Here is a 25,223-nt window from a genome sequence, read left to right as displayed (position 1 = left end):
TTTGAACCGAGCTTGTCAAAAATAACGATTGTTTTTACTGTGGGTACAATGCTGATGTTATCAAATAAAAGTGGATGCTGTGACTATAAACCTCCTTTAAGGGCTCAATGACCCCTTCGAGTCGACGCACGGTGCCACGTGTCTCCTGGACAAATGCTTTCTAAAGTGCCGAAATAGCTCAGTTGGGAGAGCGTTAGACTGAAGATCTAAAGGTCCCTGGTTCGATCCCGGGTTTCGGCAATTGTTGTATCCTGAACAGGGATAACCCTACCTTTGATTATATGACTTTCCCATGAATTAGGCCAGTGCGTGTTTGATTCTTTCGCTTCTCATGTGCCTGTTGTCCTAACAGGGTGGTTGCTTAGTTTCACCTGGAACAAAGTAAAGTATCTTGCTGCCTGTTTTCCTTTCCGGCTAAATGCATAGACATAAAAATGTCACTCGTCATTGTCATTCCTTCACACCAGCACATGGTACCCCAGAATTGTCATCAAGATTAGGCAGAAAAGGCTGAAATAGCTCAGTTGGGAGAGCGTTAGACTGAAGATCTAAAGGTCCCTGGTTCGATCCCGGGTTTCGGCAACTGTACCTGCTCCTTTTGGTGTACCGCTTTCTGACAAGAAAAGGAAGACCAAGCAGGAGTTTGAGAAAGTTGTTTAGAGCAGACTAAGGTCTGGGGCTCAGCAGAAACGCAATTGTGCAACATCCTGCAGTTTATGCTTTTCTCAGCCAATGTGCAAGGACAAGTCAAAATATCCCTTCTTCTTCATAGGACATTTGTACACCAACGCATAGTTCTGCAGAGCCTTGGGAAGAAAAGTCCAGCATGTTTCATTTTCACCTGCAATATACTAATGAAAGCCGTGGGAACAAGACCTAGCCGCATTTGAAAGAAAAATGACTTTTTTGATGTGTAGTCCTTAGAAACGGAAAGTAAAAATCAGGGGAGAAACTGAAAACTATGCTGGAAATCTAGGAAGTTGTGGAAATAGATGGCCAGCAGACAGGCATCAATCACAACATGAAAGGAGATTTTTGAACCGAGCTTGTCAAAAATAACTATTGTTTTTACTGTGGGTACAATGCTGATGTTATCAAATAAAAGTGGATGCTGTGACTATAAACCTCCTTTAAGGGCTCAATGACCCCTTCGAGTCGACGCACGGTGCCACATGTCTCCTGGACAAACGCTTTCTAAAGTGCCGAAATAGCTCAGTTGGGAGAGCGTTAGACTGAAGATCTAAGGGTCCCTGGTTCGATCCCGGGTTTCGGCAATTGTTGTATCCTGAACAGGGATAACCCTCCCTTTGATTATATCACTTTCCCATGAATTAGGCCAGTGCGTGTTTGATTCTTTCGCTTCTCATGTGCCTGTTGTCCTAACAGGGTGGTTGCTTAGTTTCACCTGGAACAAAGTAAAGTATCTTGCTGCCTGTTTTCCTTTCCGGCTAAATGCATAGACATAAAAATGTCACTTGTCATTGTCATTCCTTCACACCAGCACATGGTACCCCAGAATTGTCATCAAGGTTAGGCAGAAAAGGCCGAAATAGCTCAGTTGGGAGAGCGTTAGACTGAAGATCTAAAGGTCCCTGGTTCGATCCCGGGTTTCGGCAACTGTACCTGCTCCTTTTGGTGTACCGCTTTTTGACAAGAAAAGGAAGACCAAGCAGGAGTTTGAGAAAGTTGTTTAGAGCAGACTAAGGTCTGGGGCTCAGCAGAAACGCAATTGTGCAACATCCCGCAGTTTATGCTTTTCTCAGCCAATGTGCAAGGACAAGTCAAAATATCCCTTCTTCTTCATAGGACATTTGTACACCAACGCATAGTTCTGCAGAGCCTTGGGAAGAAAAGTCCAGCATGTTTCATTTTCACCTGCAATATACCAATGAAAGCCGTGGGAACAAGACCTAGCCGCATTTGAAAGAAAAATGACTTTTTTGATGTGTAGTCCTTAGAAACGGAAAGTAAAAATCAGGGGAGAAACTGAAAACTATGCTGGAAATCTAGGAAGTTGTGGAAATAGATGGCCAGCAGACAGGCATCAATCACAACATGAAAGGAGATTTTTGAACCGAGCTTGTCAAAAATAACTATTGTTTTTACTGTGGGTACAATGCTGATGTTATCAAATAAAAGTGGATGCTGTGACTATAAACCTCCTTTAAGGGCTCAATGACCCCTTCGAGTCGACGCACGGTGCCACGTGTCTCCTGGACAAACGCTTTCTAAAGTGCCGAAATAGCTCAGTTGGGAGAGCGTTAGACTGAGGATCTAAAGGTCCCTGGTTCGATCCCGGGTTTCGGCAATTGTTGTATCCTGAACAGGGATAACCCTACCTTTGATTATATGACTTTCCCATGAATTAGGCCAGTGCGTGTTTGATTCTTTCGCTTCTCATGTGCCTGTTGTCCTAACAGGGTGGTTGCTTAGTTTCACCTGGAACAAAGTAAAGTATCTTGCTGCCTGTTTTCCTTTCCGGCTAAATGCATAGACATAAAAATGTCACTTGTCATTGTCATTCCTTCACACCAGCACATGGTACCCCAGAATTGTCATCAAGATTAGGCAGAAAAGGCCGAAATAGCTCAGTTGGGAGAGCGTTAGACTGAAGATCTAAAGGGCCCTGGTTCGATCCCGGGTTTTGGCAATTGTTGTATCCTGAACAGGGATAACCCTACCTTTGATTATATGACTTTCCCATGAATTAGGCCAGTGCGTGTTTGATTCTTTCGCTTCTCATGTGCCTGTTGTCCTAACAGGGTGGTTGCTTAGTTTCACCTGGAACAAAGAAAAGTATCTTGCTGCCTGTTTTCCTTTCCGGCTAAATGCATAGACATAAAAATGTCGCTCGTCATTGTCATTCCTTCACACCAGCACATGGTACCCCAGAATCGTCATCAAGGTTAGGCAGAAAAGGCCGAAATAGCTCAGTTGGGAGAGCGTTAGACTGAAGATCTAAAGGTCCCTGGTTCGATCCCGGGTTTCGGCAACTGTACCTGCTCCTTTTGGTGTACCGCTTTCTGACAAGAAAAGGAAGACCAAGCAGGAGTTTGAGAAAGTTGTTTAGAGCAGACTAAGGTCTGGGGCTCAGCAGAAACGCAATTGTGCAACATCCTGCAGTTTATGCTTTTCTCAGCCAATGTGCAAGGACAAGTCAAAATATCCCTTCTTCTTCATAGGACATTTGTACACCAACGCATAGTTCTGCAGAGCCTTGGGAAGAAAAGTCCAGCATGTTTCATTTTCACCTGCAATATACCAATGAAAGCCGTGGGAACAAGACCTAGCCGCATTTGAAAGAAAAATGACTTTTTTGATGTGTAGTCCTTAGAAACGGAAAGTAAAAATCAGGGGAGAAACTGAAAACTATGCTGGAAATCTAGGAAGTTGTGGAAATAGATGGCCAGCAGACAGGCATCAATCACAACATGAAAGGAGATTTTTGAACCGAGCTTGTCAAAAATAACGATTGTTTTTACTGTGGGTACAATGCTGATGTTATCAAATAAAAGTGGATGCTGTGACTATAAACCTCCTTTAAGGGCTCAATGACCCCTTCGAGTCGACGCACGGTGCCACGTGTCTCCTGGACAAATGCTTTCTAAAGTGCCGAAATAGCTCAGTTGGGAGAGCGTTAGACTGAAGATCTAAAGGTCCCTGGTTCGATCCCGGGTTTCGGCAATTGTTGTATCCTGAACAGGGATAACCCTACCTTTGATTATATGACTTTCCCATGAATTAGGCCAGTGCGTGTTTGATTCTTTCGCTTCTCATGTGCCTGTTGTCCTAACAGGGTGGTTGCTTAGTTTCACCTGGAACAAAGTAAAGTATCTTGCTGCCTGTTTTCCTTTCCGGCTAAATGCATAGACATAAAAATGTCACTCGTCATTGTCATTCCTTCACACCAGCACATGGTACCCCAGAATTGTCATCAAGATTAGGCAGAAAAGGCTGAAATAGCTCAGTTGGGAGAGCGTTAGACTGAAGATCTAAAGGTCCCTGGTTCGATCCCGGGTTTCGGCAACTGTACCTGCTCCTTTTGGTGTACCGCTTTCTGACAAGAAAAGGAAGACCAAGCAGGAGTTTGAGAAAGTTGTTTAGAGCAGACTAAGGTCTGGGGCTCAGCAGAAACGCAATTGTGCAACATCCTGCAGTTTATGCTTTTCTCAGCCAATGTGCAAGGACAAGTCAAAATATCCCTTCTTCTTCATAGGACATTTGTACACCAACGCATAGTTCTGCAGAGCCTTGGGAAGAAAAGTCCAGCATGTTTCATTTTCACCTGCAATATACTAATGAAAGCCGTGGGAACAAGACCTAGCCGCATTTGAAAGAAAAATGACTTTTTTGATGTGTAGTCCTTAGAAACGGAAAGTAAAAATCAGGGGAGAAACTGAAAACTATGCTGGAAATCTAGGAAGTTGTGGAAATAGATGGCCAGCAGACAGGCATCAATCACAACATGAAAGGAGATTTTTGAACCGAGCTTGTCAAAAATAACTATTGTTTTTACTGTGGGTACAATGCTGATGTTATCAAATAAAAGTGGATGCTGTGACTATAAACCTCCTTTAAGGGCTCAATGACCCCTTCGAGTCGACGCACGGTGCCACGTGTCTCCTGGACAAACGCTTTCTAAAGTGCCGAAATAGCTCAGTTGGGAGAGCGTTAGACTGAAGATCTAAGGGTCCCTGGTTCGATCCCGGGTTTCGGCAATTGTTGTATCCTGAACAGGGATAACCCTCCCTTTGATTATATCACTTTCCCATGAATTAGGCCAGTGCGTGTTTGATTCTTTCGCTTCTCATGTGCCTGTTGTCCTAACAGGGTGGTTGCTTAGTTTCACCTGGAACAAAGTAAAGTATCTTGCTGCCTGTTTTCCTTTCCGGCTAAATGCATAGACATAAAAATGTCACTTGTCATTGTCATTCCTTCACACCAGCACATGGTACCCCAGAATTGTCATCAAGGTTAGGCAGAAAAGGCTGAAATAGCTCAGTTGGAAGAGCGTTAGACTGAAGATCTAAAGGTCCCTGGTTCGATCCCGGGTTTCGGCAACTGTACCTGCTCCTTTTGGTGTACCGCTTTTTGACAAGAAAAGGAAGACCAAGCAGGAGTTTGAGAAAGTTGTTTAGAGCAGACTAAGGTCTGGGGCTCAGCAGAAACGCAATTGTGCAACATCCCGCAGTTTATGCTTTTCTCAGCCAATGTGCAAGGACAAGTCAAAATATCCCTTCTTCTTCATAGGACATTTGTACACCAACGCATAGTTCTGCAGAGCCTTGGGAAGAAAAGTCCAGCATGTTTCATTTTCACCTGCAATATACCAATGAAAGCCGTGGGAACAAGACCTAGCCGCATTTGAAAGAAAAATGACTTTTTTGATGTGTAGTCCTTAGAAACGGAAAGTAAAAATCAGGGGAGAAACTGAAAACTATGCTGGAAATCTAGGAAGTTGTGGAAATAGATGGCCAGCAGACAGGCATCAATCACAACATGAAAGGAGATTTTTGAACCGAGCTTGTCAAAAATAACTATTGTTTTTACTGTGGGTACAATGCTGATGTTATCAAATAAAAGTGGATGCTGTGACTATAAACCTCCTTTAAGGGCTCAATGACCCCTTCGAGTCGACGCACGGTGCCACGTGTCTCCTGGACAAACGCTTTCTAAAGTGCCGAAATAGCTCAGTTGGGAGAGCGTTAGACTGAAGATCTAAAGGTCCCTGGTTCAATCCCGGGTTTCGGCAATTGTTGTATCCTGAACAGGGATTACCCTACCTTTGATTATATGACTTTCCCATGAATTAGGCCAGTGCGTGTTTGATTCTTTCGCTTCTCATGTGCCTGTTGCCCTAACAGGGTGGTTGCTTAGTTTCACCTGGAACAAAGTAAAGTATCTTGCTGCCTGTTTTCCTTTCCGGCTAAATGCATAGACATAAAAATGTCACTCGTCATTGTCATTCCTTCACACCAGCACATGGTACCCCAGAATTGTCATCAAGATTAGGCAGAAAAGGCCGAAATAGCTCAGTTGGGAGAGCGTTAGACTGAAGATCTAAAGGTCCCTGGTTCGATCCCGGGTTTCGGCAACTGTACCTGCTCCTTTTGGTGTACCGCTTTCTGACAAGAAAAGGAAGACCAAGCAGGAGTTTGAGAAAGTTGTTTAGAGCAGACTAAGGTCTGGGGCTCAGCAGAAACGCAATTGTGCAACATCCCGCAGTTTATGCTTTTCTCAGCCAATGTGCAAGGACAAGTCAAAATATCCCTTCTTCTTCATAGGACATTTGTACACCAACGCATAGTTCTGCAGAGCCTTGGGAAGAAAAGTCCAGCATGTTTCATTTTTGCTGTGCTCACCTGCAATATACCAATGAAAGCCGTGGGAACAAGACCTAGCCGCATTTGAAAGAAAAATGACTTTTTTGATGTGTAGTCCTTAGAAACGGAAAGTAAAAATCAGGGGAGAAACTGAAAACTATGCTGGAAATCTAGGAAGTTGTGGAAATAGATGGCCAGCAGACAGGCATCAATCACAACATGAAAGGAGATTTTTGAACCGAGCTTGTCAAAAATAACTATTGTTTTTACTGTGGGTACAATGCTGATGTTATCAAATAAAAGTGGATGTTGTGACTATAAACCTCCGTTAAGGGCTCAATGACCCCTTCGAGTCGACGCACGGTGCCACGTGGCTCCTGGACAAACGCTTTCTAAAGTGCCGAAATAGCTCAGTTGGGAGAGCGTTAGACTGAAGTTTTAAAGGTCCCTGGTTCGATCCCGGGTTTCGGCAATTGTTGTATCCTGAACAGGGATAACTCTACCTTTGATTATAGGACTTTCCCATGAATTAGGCCAGTGCGTGTTTGATTCTTTCGCTTCTCATGTGCCTGTTGCCCTAACAGGGTGGTTGCTTAGTTTCACCTGGAACAAAGTAAAGTATCTTGCTGCCTGTTTTCCTTTCCGGCTAAATGCATAGACATAAAAATGTCACTCGTCATTGTCATTCCTTCACACCAGCACATGGTACCCCAGAATTGTCATCAAGATTAGGCAGAAAAGGCCGAAATAGCTCAGTTGGGAGAGCGTTAGACTGAAGATCTAAAGGTCCCTGGTTCGATCCCGGGTTTCGGCAATTGTTGTATCCTGAACAGGGATAACTCTACCTTTGATTATATGACTTTCCCATGAATTAGGCCAGTGCGTGTTTGATTCTTTCGCTTCTCATGTGCCTGTTGCCCTAACAGGGTGGTTGCTTAGTTTCACCTGGAACAAAGTAAAGTATCTTGCTGCCTGTTTTCCTTTCCGGCTAAATGCATAGACATAAAAATGTCACTCGTCATTGTCATTCCTTCACACCAGCACATGGTACCCCAGAATTGTCATCAAGATTAGGCAGAAAAGGCCGAAATAGCTCAGTTGGGAGAGCGTTAGACTGAAGATCTAAAGGTCCCTGGTTCGATCCCGGGTTTCGGCAACTGTACCTGCTCCTTTTGGTGTACCGCTTTCTGACAAGAAAAGGAAGACCAAGCAGGAGTTTGAGAAAGTTGTTTAGAGCAGACTAAGGTCTGGGGCTCAGCAGAAACGCAATTGTGCAACATCCCGCACTTTATGCTTTTCTCAGCCAATGTGCAAGGACAAGTCAAAATATCCCTTCTTCTTCATAGGACATTTGTACACCAACGCATAGTTCTGCAGAGCCTTGGGAAGAAAAGTCCAGCATGTTTCATTTTCACCTGCAATATACCAATGAAAGCCGTGGGAACAAGACCTAGCCGCATTTGAAAGAAAAATGACTTTTTTGATGTGTAGTCCTTAGAAACGGAAAGTAAAAATCAGGGGAGAAACTGAAAACTATGCTGGAAATCTAGGAAGTTGTGGAAATAGATGGCCAGCAGACAGGCATCAATCACAACATGAAAGGAGATTTTTGAACCGAGCTTGTCAAAAATAACTATTGTTTTTACTGTGGGTACAATGCTGATGTTATCAAATAAAAGTGGATGCTGTGACTATAAACCTCCTTTAAGGGCTCAATGACCCCTTCGAGTCGACGCACGGTGCCACGTGTCTCCTGGACAAACGCTTTCTAAAGTGCCGAAATAGCTCAGTTGGGAGAGCGTTAGACTGAAGATCTAAAGGTCCCTGGTTCGATCCTGGGTTTCGGCAATTGTTGTATCCTGAACAGGGATAACTCTACCTTTGATTATATGACTTTCCCATGAATTAGGCCAGTGCGTGTTTGATTCTTTCGCTTCTCATGTGCCTGTTGCCCTAACAGGGTGGTTGCTTAGTTTCACCTGGAACAAAGTAAAGTATCTTGCTGCCTGTTTTCCTTTCCGGCTAAATGCATAGACATAAAAATGTCACTCGTCATTGTCATTCCTTCACACCAGCACATGGTACCCCAGAATTGTCATCAAGATTAGGCAGAAAAGGCCGAAATAGCTCAGTTGGGAGAGCGTTAGACTGAAGATCTAAAGGTCCCTGGTTCGATCCCGGGTTTCGGCAACTGTACCTGCTCCTTTTGGTGTACCGCTTTCTGACAAGAAAAGGAAGACCAAGCAGGAGTTTGAGAAAGTTGTTTAGAGCAGACTAAGGTCTGGGGCTCAGCAGAAACGCAATTGTGCAACATCCCGCAGTTTATGCTTTTCTCAGCCAATGTGCAAGGACAAGTCAAAATATCCCTTCTTCTTCATAGGACATTTGTACACCAACGCATAGTTCTGCAGAGCCTTGGGAAGAAAAGTCCAGCATGTTTCATTTTCACCTGCAATATACCAATGAAAGCCGTGGGAACAAGACCTAGCCGCATTTGAAAGAAAAATGACTTTTTTGATGTGTAGTCCTTAGAAACGGAAAGTAAAAATCAGGGGAGAAACTGAAAACTATGCTGGAAATCTAGGAAGTTGTGGAAATAGATGGCCAGCAGACAGGCATCAATCACAACATGAAAGGAGATTTTTGAACCGAGCTTGTCAAAAATAACTATTGTTTTTACTGTGGGTACAATGCTGATGTTATCAAATAAAAGTGGATGCTGTGACTATAAACCTCCTTTAAGGGCTCAATGACCCCTTCGAGTCGACGCACGGTGCCACGTGTCTCCTGGACAAACGCTTTCTAAAGTGCTGAAATAGCTCAGTTGGGAGAGCGTTAGACTGAAGATTTAAGGGTCCCTGGTTCGATCCCGGGTTTCGGCAATTGTTGTATCCTTAACAGGGATAACCCTCCCTTTGATTATATGACTTTCCCATGAATTAGGCCAGTGCGTGTTTGATTCTTTCGCTTCTCATGTGCCTGTTGTCCTAACAGGGTGGTTGCTTAGTTTCACCTGGAACAAAGTAAAGTATCTTGCTGCCTGTTTTCCTTTCCGGCTAAATGCATAGACATAAAAATGTCACTTGTCATTGTCATTCCTTCACACCAGCACATGGTACCCCAGAATTGTCATCAAGGTTAGGCAGAAAAGGCCAAAATAGCTCAGTTGGGAGAGCGTTAGACTGAAGATCTAAAGGTCCCTGGTTCGATCCCGGGTTTCGGCAACTGTACCTGCTCCTTTTGGTGTACCGCTTTCTGACAAGAAAAGGAAGACCAAGCAGGAGTTTGAGAAAGTTGTTTAGAGCAGACTAAGGTCTGGGGCTCAGCAGAAACGCAATTGTGCAACATCCTGCAGTTTATGCTTTTCTCAGCCAATGTGCAAGGACAAGTCAAAATATCCCTTCTTCTTCATAGGACATTTGTACACCAACGCATAGTTCTGCAGAGCCTTGGGAAGAAAAGTCCAGCATGTTTCATTTTCACCTGCAATATACTAATGAAAGCCGTGGGAACAAGACCTAGCCGCATTTGAAAGAAAAATGACTTTTTTGATGTGTAGTCCTTAGAAACGGAAAGTAAAAATCAGGGGAGAAACTGAAAACTATGCTGGAAATCTAGGAAGTTGTGGAAATAGATGGCCAGCAGACAGGCATCAATCACAACATGAAAGGAGATTTTTGAACCGAGCTTGTCAAAAATAACTATTGTTTTTACTGTGGGTACAATGCTGATGTTATCAAATAAAAGTGGATGTTGTGACTATAAACCTCCGTTAAGGGCTCAATGACCCCTTCGAGTTGACGCACGGTGCCACGTGGCTCCTGGACAAACGCTTTCTAAAGTGCCGAAATAGCTCAGTTGGGAGAGCGTTAGACTGAAGTTTTAAAGGTCCCTGGTTCGATCCCGGGTTTCGGCAATTGTTGTATCCTGAACAGGGATAACTCTACCTTTGATTATATGACTTTCCCATGAATTAGGCCAGTGCGTGTTTGATTCTTTCGCTTCTCATGTGCCTGTTGCCCTAACAGGGTGGTTGCTTAGTTTCACCTGGAACAAAGTAAAGTATCTTGCTGCCTGTTTTCCTTTCCGGCTAAATGCATAGACATAAAAATGTCACTCGTCATTGTCATTCCTTCACACCAGCACATGGTACCCCAGAATTGTCATCAAGATTAGGCAGAAAAGGCCGAAATAGCTCAGTTGGGAGAGCGTTAGACTGAAGATCTAAAGGTCCCTGGTTCGATCCTGGGTTTCGGCAACTGTACCTGCTCCTTTTGGTGTACCGCTTTCTGACAAGAAAAGGAAGACCAAGCAGGAGTTTGAGAAAGTTGTTTAGAGCAGACTAAGGTCTGGGGCTCAGCAGAAACGCAATTGTGCAACATCCCGCACTTTATGCTTTTCTCAGCCAATGTGCAAGGACAAGTCAAAATATCCCTTCTTCTTCATAGGACATTTGTACACCAACGCATAGTTCTGCAGAGCCTTGGGAAGAAAAGTCCAGCATGTTTCATTTTCACCTGCAATATACCAATGAAAGCCGTGGGAACAAGACCTAGCCGCATTTGAAAGAAAAATGACTTTTTTGATGTGTAGTCCTTAGAAACGGAAAGTAAAAATCAGGGGAGAAACTGAAAACTATGCTGGAAATCTAGGAAGTTGTGGAAATAGATGGCCAGCAGACAGGCATCAATCACAACATGAAAGGAGATTTTTGAACCGAGCTTGTCAAAAATAACTATTGTTTTTACTGTGGGTACAATGCTGATGTTATCAAATAAAAGTGGATGCTGTGACTATAAACCTCCTTTAAGGGCTCAATGACCCCTTCGAGTCGACGCACGGTGCCACGTGTCTCCTGGACAAACGCTTTCTAAAGTGCCGAAATAGCTCAGTTGGGAGAGCGTTAGACTGAAGATTTAAGGGTCCCTGGTTCGATCCCGGGTTTCGGCAATTGTTGTATCCTTAACAGGGATAACCCTCCCTTTGATTATATGACTTTCCCATGAATTAGGCCAGTGCGTGTTTGATTCTTTCGCTTCTCATGTGCCTGTTGTCCTAACAGGGTGGTTGCTTAGTTTCACCTGGAACAAAGTAAAGTATCTTGCTGCCTGTTTTCCTTTCCGGCTAAATGCATAGACATAAAAATGTCACTTGTCATTGTCATTCCTTCACACCAGCACATGGTACCCCAGAATTGTCATCAAGGTTAGGCAGAAAAGGCCAAAATAGCTCAGTTGGGAGAGCGTTAGACTGAAGATCTAAAGGTCCCTGGTTCGATCCCGGGTTTCGGCAACTGTACCTGCTCCTTTTGGTGTACCGCTTTCTGACAAGAAAAGGAAGACCAAGCAGGAGTTTGAGAAAGTTGTTTAGAGCAGACTAAGGTCTGGGGCTCAGCAGAAACGCAATTGTGCAACATCCTGCAGTTTATGCTTTTCTCAGCCAATGTGCAAGGACAAGTCAAAATATCCCTTCTTCTTCATAGGACATTTGTACACCAACGCATAGTTCTGCAGAGCCTTGGGAAGAAAAGTCCAGCATGTTTCATTTTCACCTGCAATATACCAATGAAAGCCGTGGGAACAAGACCTAGCCGCATTTGAAAGAAAAATGACTTTTTTGATGTGTAGTCCTTAGAAACGGAAAGTAAAAATCAGGGGAGAAACTGAAAACTATGCTGGAAATCTAGGAAGTTGTGGAAATAGATGGCCAGCAGACAGGCATCAATCACAACATGAAAGGAGATTTTTGAACCGAGCTTGTCAAAAATAACTATTGTTTTTACTGTGGGTACAATGCTGATGTTATCAAATAAAAGTGGATGCTGTGACTATAAACCTCCTTTAAGGGCTCAATGACCCCTTCAAGTCGACGCACGGTGCCACGTGTCTCCTGGACAAACGCTTTCTAAAGTGCCGAAATAGCTCAGTTGGGAGAGCGTTAGACTGAAGATCTAAGGGTCCCTGGTTCGATCCCGGGTTTCGGCAATTGTTGTATCCTGAACAGGGATAACCCTCCCTTTGATTATATCACTTTCCCATGAATTAGGCCAGTGCGTGTTTGATTCTTTCGCTTCTCATGTGCCTGTTGTCCTAACAGGGTGGTTGCTTAGTTTCACCTGGAACAAAGTAAAGTATCTTGCTGCCTGTTTTCCTTTCCGGCTAAATGCATAGACATAAAAATGTCACTTGTCATTGTCATTCCTTCACACCAGCACATGGTACCCCAGAATTGTCATCAAGGGTAGGCAGAAAAGGCCGAAATAGCTCAGTTGGGAGAGCGTTAGACTGAAGATCTAAAGGTCCCTGGTTCGATCCCGGGTTTCGGCAACTGTACCTGCTCCTTTTGGTGTACCGCTTTTTGACAAGAAAAGGAAGACCAAGCAGGAGTTTGAGAAAGTTGTTTAGAGCAGACTAAGGTCTGGGGCTCAGCAGAAACGCAATTGTGCAACATCCCGCAGTTTATGCTTTTCTCAGCCAATGTGCAAGGACAAGTCAAAATATCCCTTCTTCTTCATAGGACATTTGTACACCAACGCATAGTTCTGCAGAGCCTTGGGAAGAAAAGTCCAGCATGTTTCATTTTCACCTGCAATATACCAATGAAAGCCGTGGGAACAAGACCTAGCCGCATTTGAAAGAAAAATGACTTTTTTGATGTGTAGTCCTTAGAAACGGAAAGTAAAAATCAGGGGAGAAACTGAAAACTATGCTGGAAATCTAGGAAGTTGTGGAAATAGATGGCCAGCAGACAGGCATCAATCACAACATGAAAGGAGATTTTTGAACCGAGCTTGTCAAAAATAACTATTGTTTTTACTGTGGGTACAATGCTGATGTTATCAAATAAAAGTGGATGCTGTGACTATAAACCCCCTTTAAGGGCTCAATGACCCCTTCGAGTCGACGCACGGTGCCACGTGTCTCCTGGACAAACGCTTTCTAAAGTGCCGAAATAGCTCAGTTGGGAGAGCGTTAGACTGAAGATCTAAAGGTCCCTGGTTCGATCCCGGGTTTCGGCAATTGTTGTATCCTGAACAGGGATTACCCTACCTTTGATTATATGACTTTCCCATGAATTAGGCCAGTGCGTGTTTGATTCTTTCGCTTCTCATGTGCCTGTTGCCCTAACAGGGTGGTTGTTTAGTTTCACCTGGAACAAAGTAAAGTATCTTGCTGCCTGTTTTCCTTTCCGGCTAAATGCATAGACATAAAAATGTCACTCGTCATTGTCATTCCTTCACACCAGCACATGGTACCCCAGAATTGTCATCAAGATTAGGCAGAAAAGGCCGAAATAGCTCAGTTGGGAGAGCGTTAGACTGAAGATCTAAAGGTCCCTAGTTCAATCCCGGTTTTCGGCAACTGTAACTGCTCCTTTTGGTGTACCGCTTTCTGACAAGAAAAGGAAGACCAAGCAGGAGTTTGAGAAAGTTGTTTAGAGCAGACTAAGGTCTGGGGCTCAGCAGAAACGCAATTGTGCAACATCCCGCAGTTTATGCTTTTCTCAGCCAATGTGCAAGGACAAGTCAAAATATCCCTTCTTCTTCATAGGACATTTGTACACCAACGCATAGTTCTGCAGAGCCTTGGGAAGAAAAGTCCAGCATGTTTCATTTTCACCTGCAATATACCAATGAAAGCCGTGGGAACAAGACCTAGCCGCATTTGAAAGAAAAATGACTTTTTTGATGTGTAGTCCTTAGAAACGGAAAGTAAAAATCAGGGGAGAAACTGAAAACTATGCTGGAAATCTAGGAAGTTGTGGAAATAGATGGCCAGCAGACAGGCATCAATCACAACATGAAAGGAGATTTTTGAACCGAGCTTGTCAAAAATAACTATTGTTTTTACTGTGGGTACAATGCTGATGTTATCAAATAAAAGTGGATGTTGTGACTATAAACCTCCGTTAAGGGCTCAATGACCCCTTCGAGTCGACGCACGGTGCCACGTGGCTCCTGGACAAACGCTTTCTAAAGTGCCGAAATAGCTCAGTTGGGAGAGCGTTAGACTGAAGATTTAAAGGTCCCTGGTTCGATCCCGGGTTTCGGCAATTGTTGTATCCTGAACAGGGATAACTCTACCTTTGATTATATGACTTTCCCATGAATTAGGCCAGTGCGTGTTTGATTCTTTCGCTTCTCATGTGCCTGTTGCCCTAACAGGGTGGTTGCTTAGTTTCACCTGGAACAAAGTAAAGTATCTTGCTGCCTGTTTTCCTTTCCGGCTAAATGCATAGACATAAAAATGTCACTCGTCATTGTCATTCCTTCACACCAGCACATGGTACCCCAGAATTGTCATCAAGATTAGGCAGAAAAGGCCGAAATAGCTCAGTTGGGAGAGCGTTAGACTGAAGATCTAAAGGTCCCTAGTTCGATCCTGGTTTTCGGCAACTGTAACTGCTCCTTTTGGTGTACCGCTTTCTGACAAGAAAAGGAAGACCAAGCAGGAGTTTGAGAAAGTTGTTTAGAGCAGACTAAGGTCTGGGGCTCAGCAGAAACGCAATTGTGCAACATCCCGCAGTTTATGCTTTTCTCAGCCAATGTGCAAGGACAAGTCAAAATATCCCTTCTTCTTCATAGGACATTTGTACACCAACGCATAGTTCTGCAGAGCCTTGGGAAGAAAAGTCCAGCATGTTTCATTTTCACCTGCAATATACCAATGAAAGCCGTGGGAACAAGACCTAGCCGCATTTGAAAGAAAAATGACTTTTTTGATGTGTAGTCCTTAGAAACGGAAAGTAAAAATCAGGGGAGAAACTGAAAACTATGCTGGAAATCTAGGAAGTTGTGGAAATAGATGGCCAGCAGACAGGCATCAATCACAACATGAAAGGAGATTTTTGAACCGAGCTTGTCAAAAATAACTATTGTTTTTACTGTGGGTACAATGCTGATGTTATCAAATAAAAGTGGATGCTGTGACTATAAACCTCCTTTAAGGGCTCAATGACCCCTTCGAGTCGACGCACGGTGCCACGTGTCTCCTGGACAAATGCTTTCTAAAGTGCCGAAATAGCTCAGTTGGGAGAGCGTTAGACTGAAGATCTAAAGGTCCCTGGTTCGATCCCGGGTTTTGGCAATTGTTGTATGCTGAACAGGGATAACTCTACCTTTGATTATATGACTTTCCCATGAATTAGGCCAGTGCGTGTTTGATTCTTTCGCTTCTCATGTGCCTGTTGTCCTAACAGGGTGGTTGCTTAGTTTCACCTGGAACAAAGTAAAGTATCTTGCTGCCTGTTTTCCTTTCCGGCTAAATGCATAGACATAAAAATGTCACTTGTCATTGTCATTCCTTCACACCAGCACATGGTACCCCAGAATTGTCATCAAGGTTAGGCAGAAAAGGCCGAAATAGCTCAGTTGGGAGAGCGTTAGACTGAAGATCTAAAGGTCCCTGGTTCGATCCCGGGTTTCGGCAACTGTACCTGCTCCTTTTGGTGTACCGCTTTTTGACAAGAAAAGGAAGACCAAGCAGGAGTTTGAGAAAGTTGTTTAGAGCAGACTAAGGTCTGGGGCTCAGCAGAAACGCAATTGTGCAACATCCCGCAGTTTATGCTTTTCTCAGCCAATGTGCAAGGACAAGTCAAAATATCCCTTCTTCTTCATAGGACATTTGTACACCAACGCATAGTTCTGCAGAGCCTTGGGAAGAAAAGTCCAGCATGTTTCATTTTCACCTGCAATATACCAATGAAAGCCGTGGGAACAAGACCTAGCCGCATTTGAAAGAAAAATGACTTTTTTGATGTGTAGTCCTTAGAAACGGAAAGTAAAAATCAGGGGAGAAACTGAAAACTATGCTGGAAATCTAGGAAGTTGTGGAAATAGATGGCCAGCAGACAGGCATCAATCACAACATGAAAGGAGATTTTTGAACCGAGCTTGTCAAAAATAACTATTGTTTTTACTGTGGGTACAATGCTGATGTTATCAAATAAAAGTGGATGCTGTGACTATAAACCTCCTTTAAGGGCTCAATGACCCCTTCGAGTCGACGCACGGTGCCACGTGTCTCCTGGACAAACGCTTTCTAAAGTGCTGAAATAGCTCAGTTGGGAGAGCGTTAGACTGAAGATCTAAAGGTCCCTGGTTCGATCCCGGGTTTTGGCAATTGTTGTATGCTGAACAGGGATAACTCTACCTTTGATTATATGACTTTCCCATGAATTAGGCCAGTGCGTGTTTGATTCTTTCGCTTCTCATGTGCCTGTTGCCCTAACAGGGTGGTTGCTTCGTTTCACCTGGAACAAAGTAAAGTATCTTGCTGCCTGTTTTCCTTTCCGGCTAAATGCATAGACATAAAAATGTCACTCGTCATTGTCATTCCTTCACACCAGCACATGGTACCCCAGAATTGTCATCAAGGTTAGGCAGAAAAGGCCGAAATAGCTCAGTTGGGAGAGCGTTAGACTGAAGATCTAAAGGTCCCTGGTTCGATCCCGGGTTTCGGCAACTGTACCTGCTCCTTTTGGTGTACCGCTTTCTGACAAGAAAAGGAAGACCAAGCAGGAGTTTGAGAAAGTTGTTTAGAGCAGACTAAGGTCTGGGGCTCAGCAGAAACGCAATTGTGCAACATCCCGCAGTTTATGCTTTTCTCAGCCAATGTGCAAGGACAAGTCAAAATATCCCTTCTTCTTCATAGGACATTTGTACACCAACGCATAGTTCTGCAGAGCCTTGGGAAGAAAAGTCCAGCATGTTTCATTTTCACCTGCAATATACCAATGAAAGCCGTGGGAACAAGACCTAGCCGCATTTGAAAGAAAAATGACTTTTTTGATGTGTAGTCCTTAGAAACGGAAAGTAAAAATCAGGGGAGAAACTGAAAACTATGCTGGAAATCTAGGAAGTTGTGGAAATAGATGGCCAGCAGACAGGCATCAATCACAACATGAAAGGAAATTTTTGAACCGAGCTTGTCAAAAATAACTTTTGTTTTTACTGTGGGTACAATGCTGATGTTATCAAATAAAAGTGGATGCTGTGACTATAAACCTCCTTTAAGGGCTCAATGACCCCTTCGAGTCGACGCACGGTGCCACGTGTCTCCTGGACAAACGCTTTCTAAAGTGCCGAAATAGCTCAGTTGGGAGAGCGTTAGACTGAAGATCTAAAGGTCCCTGGTTCGATCCTGGGTTTCGGCAATTGTTGTATCCTGAACAGGGATTACCCTACCTTTGATTATATGACTTTCCCATGAATTAGGCCAGTGCGTGTTTGATTCTTTCGCTTCTCATGTGCCTGTTGCCCTAACAGGGTGGTTGTTTAGTTTCACCTGGAACAAAGTAAAGTATCTTGCTGCCTGTTTTCCTTTCCGGCTAAATGCATAGACATAAAAATGTCACTCGTCATTGTCATTCCTTCACACCAGCACATGGTACCCCAGAATTGTCATCAAGATTAGGCAGAAAAGGCCGAAATAGCTCAGTTGGGAGAGCGTTAGACTGAAGATCTAAAGGTCCCTAGTTCGATCCCGGTTTTCGGCAACTGTAACTGCTCCTTTTGGTGTACCGCTTTCTGACAAGAAAAGGAAGACCAAGCAGGAGTTTGAGAAAGTTGTTTAGAGCAGACTAAGGTCTGGGGCTCAGCAGAAACGCAATTGTGCAACATCCCGCAGTTTATGCTTTTCTCAGCCAATGTGCAAGGACAAGTCAAAATATCCCTTCTTCTTCATAGGACATTTGTACACCAACGCATAGTTCTGCAGAGCCTTGGGAAGAAAAGTCCAGCATGTTTCATTTTCACCTGCAATATACCAATGAAAGCCGTGGGAACAAGACCTAGCCGCATTTGAAAGAAAAATGACTTTTTTGATGTGTAGTCCTTAGAAACGGAAAGTAAAAATCAGGGGAGAAACTGAAAACTATGCTGGAAATCTAGGAAGTTGTGGAAATAGATGGCCAGCAGACAGGCATCAATCACAACATGAAAGGAGATTTTTGAACCGAGCTTGTCAAAAATAACTATTGTTTTTACTGTGGGTACAATGCTGATGTTATCAAATAAAAGTGGATGTTGTGACTATAAACCTCCGTTAAGGGCTCAATGACCCCTTCGAGTCGACGCACGGTGCCACGTGGCTCCTGGACAAACGCTTTCTAAAGTGCCGAAATAGCTCAGTTGGGAGAGCGTTAGACTGAAGATTTAAAGGTCCCTGGTTCGATCCCGGGTTTCGGCAATTGTTGTATCCTGAACAGGGATAACTCTACCTTTGATTATATGACTTTCCCATGAATTAGGCCAGTGCGTGTTTGATTCTTTCGCTTCTCATGTGCCTGTTGCCCTAACAGGGTGGTTGCTTAGTTTCACCTGGAACAAAGTAAAGTATCTTGCTGCCTGTTTTCCTTTCCGGCTAAATGCATAGACATAAAAATGTCACTCGTCATTGTCATTCCTTCAAACCAGCACATAGTACCCCAGAATTGTCATCAAGATTAGGCAGAAAAGGCCGAAATAGCTCAGTTGGGAGAGCGTTAGACTGAAGATCTAAAGGTCCCTGGTTCGATCCTGGGTTTCGGCAACTGTACCTGCTCCTTTTGGTGTACCGCTTTCTGACAAGAAAAGGAAGACCAAGCAGGAGTTTGAGAAAGTTGTTTAGAGCAGACTAAGGTCTGGGGCTCAGCAGAAACGCAATTGTGCAACATCCCGCAGTTTATGCTTTTCTCAGCCAATGTGCAAGGACAAGTCAAAATATCCCTTCTTCATAGGACATTTGTACACCAACGCATAGTTCTGCAGAGCCTTGGGAAGAAAAGTCCAGCATGTTTCATTTTCACCTGCAATATACCAATGAAAGCCGTGGGAACAAGACCTAGCCGCATTTGAAAGAAAAATGACTTTTTTGATGTGTAGTCCTTAGAAACGGAAAGTAAAAATGAGGGGAGAAACTGAAAACTATGCTGGAAATCTAGGAAGTTGTGGAAATAGATGGCCAGCAGACAGGCATCAATCACAACATGAAAGGAGATTTTTGAACCGAGCTTGTCAAAAATAACTATTGTTTTTACTGTGGGTACAATGCTGATGTTATCAAATAAAAGTGGATGTTGTGACTATAAACCTCCGTTAAGGGCTCAATGACCCCTTCGAGTCGACGCACGGTGCCACGTGGCTCCTGGACAAACGCTTTCTAAAGTGCTGAAATAGCTCAGTTGGGAGAGCGTTAGACTGAAGATCTAAAGGTCCCTGGTTTGATCCCGGGTTTCGGCAATTGTTGTATCCTGAACAGGGATAACTCTACCTTTGATTATATGACTTTCCCATGAATTAGGCCAGTGCGTGTTTGATTCTTTCGCTTCTCATGTGCCTGTTGTCCTAACAGGGTGGTTGCTTAGTTTCACCTGGAACAAAGTAAAGTATCTTGCTGCCTGTTTTCCTTTCCGGCTAAATGCATAGACATAAAAATGTCACTTGTCATTGTCATTCCTTCACACCAGCACATGGTACCCCAGAATTGTCATCAAGGTTAGGCAGAAAAGGCCGAAATAGCTCAGTTGGGAGAGCGTTAGACTGAAGATCTAAAGGTCCCTGGTTCGATCCCGGGTTTTGGCAATTGTTGTATGCTGAACAGGGATAACTCTACCTTTGATTATATGACTTTCCCATGAATTAGGCCAGTGCGTGTTTGATTCTTTCGCTTCTCATGTGCCTGTTGCCCTAACAGGGTGGTTGCTTAGTTTCACCTGGAACAAAGTAAAGTATCTTGCTGCCTGTTTTCCTTTCCGGCTAAATGCATAGACATAAAAATGTCACTCGTCATTGTCATTCCTTCACACCAGCACATGGTACCCCAGAATTGTCATCAAGATTAGGCAGAAAAGGCCGAAATAGCTCAGTTGGGAGAGCGTTAGACTGAAGATCTAAAGGTCCCTGGTTCGATCCTGGGTTTCGGCAACTGTACCTGCTCCTTTTGGTGTACCGCTTTCTGACAAGAAAAGGAAGACCAAGCAGGAGTTTGAGAAAGTTGTTTAGAGCAGACTAAGGTCTGGGGCTCAGCAGAAACGCAATTGTGCAACATCCCGCAGTTTATGCTTTTCTCAGCCAATGTGCAAGGACAAGTCAAAATATCCCTTCTTCTTCATAGGACATTTGTACACCAACGCATAGTTCTGCAGAGCCTTGGGAAGAAAAGTCCAGCATGTTTCATTTTCACCTGCAATATACCAATGAAAGCCGTGGGAACAAGACCTAGCCGCATTTGAAAGAAAAATGACTTTTTTGATGTGTAGTCCTTAGAAACGGAAAGTAAAAATCAGGGGAGAAACTGAAAACTATGCTGGAAATCTAGGAAGTTGTGGAAATAGATGGCCAGCAGACAGGCATCAATCACAACATGAAAGGAGATTTTTGAACCGAGCTTGTCAAAAATAACTATTGTTTTTACTGTGGGTACAATGCTGATGTTATCAAATAAAAGTGGATGTTGTGACTATAAACCTCCTTTAAGGGCTCAATGACCCCTTCGAGTCGACGCACGGTGCCACGTGTCTCCTGGACAAACGCTTTCTAAAGTGCCGAAATAGCTCAGTTGGGAGAGCGTTAGACTGAAGATCTAAAGGTCCCTGGTTCGATCCCGGGTTTCGGCATTTGTTGTATCCTGAACAGGGATTACCCTACCTTTGATTATATGACTTTCCCATGAATTAGGCCAGTGCGTGTTTGATTCTTTCGCTTCTCATGTGCCTGTTGCCCTAACAGGGTGGTTGCTTAGTTTCACCTGGAACAAAGTAAAGTATCTTGCTGCCTGTTTTCCTTTCCGGCTAAATGCATAGACATAAAAATGTCACTCGTCATTGTCATTCCTTCACACCAGCACATGGTACCCCAGAATTGTCATCAAGATTAGGCAGAAAAGGCCGAAATAGCTCAGTTGGGAGAGCGTTAGACTGAAGATCTAAAGGTCCCTAGTTCGATCCCGGGTTTCGGCAACTGTAACTGCTCCTTTTGGTGTACCGCTTTCTGACAAGAAAAGGAAGACCAAGCAGGAGTTTGAGAAAGTTGTTTAGAGCAGACTAAGGTCTGGGGCTCAGCAGAAACGCAATTGTGCAACATTCCGCAGTTTATGCTTTTCTCAGCCAATGTGCAAGGACAAGTCAAAATATCCCTTCTTCTTCATAGGACATTTGTACACCAACGCATAGTTCTGCAGAGCCTTGGGAAGAAAAGTCCAGCATGTTTCATTTTCACCTGCAATATACCAATGAAAGCCGTGGGAACAAGACCTAGCCGCATTTGAAAGAAAAATGACTTTTTTGATGTGTAGTCCTTAGAAACGGAAAGTAAAAATCAGGGGAGAAACTGAAAACTATGCTGGAAATCTAGGAAGTTGTGGAAATAGATGGCCAGCAGACAGGCATCAATCACAACATGAAAGGAGATTTTTGAACCGAGCTTGTCAAAAATAACTATTGTTTTTACTGTGGGTACAATGCTGATGTTATCAAATAAAAGTGGATGCTGTGACTATAAACCTCCTTTAAGGGCTCAATGACCCCTTCGAGTCGACGCACGGTGCCACGTGTCTCCTGGACAAACGCTTTCTAAAGTGCCGAAATAGCTCAGTTGGGAGAGCGTTAGACTGAAGATCTAAAGGTCCCTGGTTCGATCCCGGGTTTTGGCAATTGTTGTATGCTGAACAGGGATAACTCTACCTTTGATTATATGACTTTCCCATGAATTAGGCCAGTGCGTGTTTGATTCTTTCGCTTCTCATGTGCCTGTTGCCCTAACAGGGTGGTTGCTTAGTTTCACCTGGAACAAAGTAAAGTATCTTGCTGCCTGTTTTCCTTTCCGGCTAAATGCATAGACATAAAAATGTCACTCGTCATTGTCATTCCTTCACACCAGCACATGGTACCCCAGAATTGTCATCAAGATTAGGCAGAAAAGGCCGAAATAGCTCAGTTGGGAGAGCGTTAGACTGAAGATCTAAAGGTCCCTGGTTCGATCCCGGGTTTCGGCAACTGTACCTGCTCCTTTTGGTGTACCGCTTTTTGACAAGAAAAGGAAGACCAAGCAGGAGTTTGAGAAAGTTGTTTAGAGCAGACTAAGGTCTGGGGCTCAGCAGAAACGCAATTGTGCAACATCCCGCAGTTTATGCTTTTCTCAGCCAATGTGCAAGGACAAGTCAAAATATCCCTTCTTCTTCATAGGACATTTGTACACCAACGCATAGTTCTGCAGAGCCTTGGGAAGAAAAGTCCAGCATGTTTCATTTTCACCTGCAATATACCAATGAAAGCCGTGGGAACAAGACCTAGCCGCATTTGAAAGAAAAATGACTTTTTTGATGTGTAGTCTTTAGAAACGGAAAGTAAAAATCAGGGGAGAAACTGAAAACTATGCTGGAAATCTAGGAAGTTGTGGAAATAGATGGCCAGCAGACAGGCATCAATCACAACATGAAAGGAGATTTTTGAACCGAGCTTGTCAAAAATAACTATTGTTTTTACTGTGGGTACAATGCTGATGTTATCAAATAAAAGTGGATGCTGTGACTATAAACCTCCTTTAAGGGCTCAATGACCCCTTCGAGTCGACGCACGGTGCCACGTGTCTCCTGGACAAACGCTTTCTAAAGTGCCGAAATAGCTCAGTTGGGAGAGCGTTAGACTGAAGATCTAAAGGTCCCTGGTTCAATCCCGGGTTTCGGCAATTGTTGTTTCCTGAACAGGGATTACCCTACCTTTGATTATATGACTTTCCCATGAATTAGGCCAGTGCGTGTTTGATTCTTTCGCTTCTCATGTGCCTGTTGCCCTAACAGGGTGGTTGCTTAGTTTCACCTGGAACAAAGTAAAGTATCTTGCTGCCTGTTTTCCTTTCCGGCTAAATGCATAGACATAAAAATGTCACTCGTCATTGTCATTCCTTCACACCAGCACATGGTACCCCAGAATTGTCATCAAGGTTAGGCAGAAAAGGCCGAAATAGCTCAGTTGGGAGAGCGTTAGACTAAAGATCTAAAGGTCCCTGGTTCGATCCCGGGTTTCGGCAACTGTACCTGCTCCTTTTGGTGTACCGCTTTCTGACAAGAAAAGGAAGACCAAGCAGGAGTTTGAGAAAGTTGTTTAGAGCAGACTAAGGTCTGGGGCTCAGCAGAAACGCAATTGTGCAACATCCCGCAGTTTATGCTTTTCTCAGCCAATGTGCAAGGACAAGTCAAAATATCCCTTCTTCTTCATAGGACATTTGTACACCAACGCATAGTTCTGCAGAGCCTTGGGAAGAAAAGTCCAGCATGTTTCATTTTCACCTGCAATATACCAATGAAAGCCGTGGGAACAAGACCTAGCCGCATTTGAAAGAAAAATGACTTTTTTGATGTGTAGTCCTTAGAAACGGAAAGTAAAAATCAGGGGAGAAACTGAAAACTATGCTGGAAATCTAGGAAGTTGTGGAAATAGATGGCCAGCAGACAGGCATCAATCACAACATGAAAGGAGATTTATGAACCGAGCTTGTCAAAAATAACGATTGTTTTTACTGTGGGTACAATGCTGATGTTATCAAATAAAAGTGGATGCTGTGACTATAAACCTCCTTTAAGGGCTCAATGACCCCTTCGAGTCGACGCACGGTGCCACGTGTCTCCTGGACAAACGCTTTCCAAAGTGCCGAAATAGCTCAGTTGGGAGAGCGTTAGACTGAAGATCTCAAGGTCCCTGGTTCGATCCCGGGTTTCGGCAATTGTTGTATCCTGAACAGGGATAACTCTACCTTTGATTATATGACTTTCCCATGAATTAGGCCAGTGCGTGTTTGATTCTTTCGCTTCTCATGTGCCTGTTGCCCTAACAGGGTGGTTGTTTAGTTTCACCTGGAACAAAGTAAAGTATCTTGCTGCCTGTTTTCCTTTCCGGCTAAATGCATAGACATAAAAATGTCACTCGTCATTGTCATTCCTTCACACCAGCACATGGTACCCCAGAATTGTCATCAAGGTTAGGCAGAAAAGGCCGAAATAGCTCAGTTGGGAGAGCGTTAGACTGAAGATCTAAAGGTCCCTGGTTCGATCCTGGGTTTCGGCAACTGTACCTGCTCCTTTTGGTGTACCGCTTTCTGACAAGAAAAGGAAGACCAAGCAGGAGTTTGAGAAAGTTGTTTAGAGCAGACTAAGGTCTGGGGCTCAGCAGAAACGCAATTGTGCAACATCCCGCAGTTTATGCTTTTCTCAGCCAATGTGCAAGGACAAGTCAAAATATCCCTTCTTCTTCATAGGACATTTGTACACCAACGCATAGTTCTGCAGAGCCTTGGGAAGAAAAGTCCAGCATGTTTCATTTTCACCTGCAATATACCAATGAAAGCCGTGGGAACAAGACCTAGCCGCATTTGAAAGAAAAATGACTTTTTTGATGTGTAGTCCTTAGAAACGGAAAGTAAAAATCAGGGGAGAAACTGAAAACTATGCTGGAAATCTAGGAAGTTGTGGAAATAGATGGCCAGCAGACAGGCATCAATCACAACATGAAAGGAGATTTTTGAACCGAGCTTGTCAAAAATAACTATTGTTTTTACTGTGGGTACAATGCTGATGTTATCAAATAAAAGTGGATGCTGTGACTATAAACCTCCTTTAAGGGCTCAATGACCCCTTCGAGTCGACGCACGGTGCCACGTGTCTCCTGGACAAACACTTTCTAAAGTGCCGAAATAGCTCAGTTGGGAGAGCGTTAGACTGAAGATCTAAAGGTCCCTGGTTCGATCCCGGGTTTCGGCAATTGTTGTATCCTGAACAGGGATAACCCTACCTTTGATTATATGACTTTCCCATGAATTAGGCCAGTGCGTGTTTGATTCTTTCGCTTCTCATGTGCCTGTTGTCCTAACAGGGTGGTTGCTTAGTTTCACCTGGAACAAAGTAAAGTATCTTGCTGCCTGTTTTCCTT

The 25,223-nt window shown here is 43.8% G+C and overlaps 17 non-coding genes across 17 annotated transcripts; all 17 read left to right on the top strand.

The window, feature by feature from the left end:
• The first annotated feature begins 167 nt into the window (after positions 1-167).
• TRNAF-GAA (transfer RNA phenylalanine (anticodon GAA)) lies at positions 168-240 on the top strand. The gene has a single exon. It is a non-coding gene; the product is annotated as a tRNA-Phe (tRNA).
• Positions 241-1,543: 1,303 nt separating this feature from the next.
• On the top strand, positions 1,544-1,616 carry TRNAF-GAA (transfer RNA phenylalanine (anticodon GAA)). The gene has a single exon. It is a non-coding gene; the product is annotated as a tRNA-Phe (tRNA).
• Positions 1,617-2,235: 619 nt separating this feature from the next.
• TRNAL-GAG (transfer RNA leucine (anticodon GAG)) lies at positions 2,236-2,308 on the top strand. Its single transcript has one exon. It is a non-coding gene; the product is annotated as a tRNA-Leu (tRNA).
• A 611-nt stretch (positions 2,309-2,919) lies between these two features.
• TRNAF-GAA (transfer RNA phenylalanine (anticodon GAA)) lies at positions 2,920-2,992 on the top strand. The gene has a single exon. It is a non-coding gene; the product is annotated as a tRNA-Phe (tRNA).
• Positions 2,993-3,611: 619 nt separating this feature from the next.
• Positions 3,612-3,684, top strand: TRNAF-GAA (transfer RNA phenylalanine (anticodon GAA)). The gene has a single exon. It is a non-coding gene; the product is annotated as a tRNA-Phe (tRNA).
• A 2,337-nt stretch (positions 3,685-6,021) lies between these two features.
• On the top strand, positions 6,022-6,094 carry TRNAF-GAA (transfer RNA phenylalanine (anticodon GAA)). The gene has a single exon. It is a non-coding gene; the product is annotated as a tRNA-Phe (tRNA).
• Positions 6,095-7,064: 970 nt separating this feature from the next.
• TRNAF-GAA (transfer RNA phenylalanine (anticodon GAA)) lies at positions 7,065-7,137 on the top strand. Its single transcript has one exon. It is a non-coding gene; the product is annotated as a tRNA-Phe (tRNA).
• A 269-nt stretch (positions 7,138-7,406) lies between these two features.
• TRNAF-GAA (transfer RNA phenylalanine (anticodon GAA)) lies at positions 7,407-7,479 on the top strand. Its single transcript has one exon. It is a non-coding gene; the product is annotated as a tRNA-Phe (tRNA).
• Positions 7,480-8,440: 961 nt separating this feature from the next.
• On the top strand, positions 8,441-8,513 carry TRNAF-GAA (transfer RNA phenylalanine (anticodon GAA)). The gene has a single exon. It is a non-coding gene; the product is annotated as a tRNA-Phe (tRNA).
• A 4,063-nt stretch (positions 8,514-12,576) lies between these two features.
• On the top strand, positions 12,577-12,649 carry TRNAF-GAA (transfer RNA phenylalanine (anticodon GAA)). The gene has a single exon. It is a non-coding gene; the product is annotated as a tRNA-Phe (tRNA).
• A 619-nt stretch (positions 12,650-13,268) lies between these two features.
• TRNAF-GAA (transfer RNA phenylalanine (anticodon GAA)) lies at positions 13,269-13,341 on the top strand. The gene has a single exon. It is a non-coding gene; the product is annotated as a tRNA-Phe (tRNA).
• Positions 13,342-15,678: 2,337 nt separating this feature from the next.
• On the top strand, positions 15,679-15,751 carry TRNAF-GAA (transfer RNA phenylalanine (anticodon GAA)). The gene has a single exon. It is a non-coding gene; the product is annotated as a tRNA-Phe (tRNA).
• A 961-nt stretch (positions 15,752-16,712) lies between these two features.
• Positions 16,713-16,785, top strand: TRNAF-GAA (transfer RNA phenylalanine (anticodon GAA)). Its single transcript has one exon. It is a non-coding gene; the product is annotated as a tRNA-Phe (tRNA).
• A 4,060-nt stretch (positions 16,786-20,845) lies between these two features.
• Positions 20,846-20,918, top strand: TRNAF-GAA (transfer RNA phenylalanine (anticodon GAA)). The gene has a single exon. It is a non-coding gene; the product is annotated as a tRNA-Phe (tRNA).
• Positions 20,919-22,221: 1,303 nt separating this feature from the next.
• On the top strand, positions 22,222-22,294 carry TRNAF-GAA (transfer RNA phenylalanine (anticodon GAA)). The gene has a single exon. It is a non-coding gene; the product is annotated as a tRNA-Phe (tRNA).
• A 961-nt stretch (positions 22,295-23,255) lies between these two features.
• On the top strand, positions 23,256-23,328 carry TRNAF-AAA (transfer RNA phenylalanine (anticodon AAA)). The gene has a single exon. It is a non-coding gene; the product is annotated as a tRNA-Phe (tRNA).
• Positions 23,329-24,981: 1,653 nt separating this feature from the next.
• Positions 24,982-25,054, top strand: TRNAF-GAA (transfer RNA phenylalanine (anticodon GAA)). Its single transcript has one exon. It is a non-coding gene; the product is annotated as a tRNA-Phe (tRNA).
• Positions 25,055-25,223: the final 169 nt, after the last annotated feature.

This window comes from Lithobates pipiens, unplaced genomic scaffold (genome assembly GCF_037356315.1).
Source record: "Lithobates pipiens isolate NorthernLeopardFrog02 unplaced genomic scaffold, aLitPip1_a1.2 Scaffold_18, whole genome shotgun sequence".
In the NCBI taxonomy this organism is placed as follows: domain Eukaryota; kingdom Metazoa; phylum Chordata; class Amphibia; order Anura; family Ranidae; genus Lithobates; species Lithobates pipiens.
This window is presented reverse-complemented; position numbering and strand designations above follow the sequence as displayed.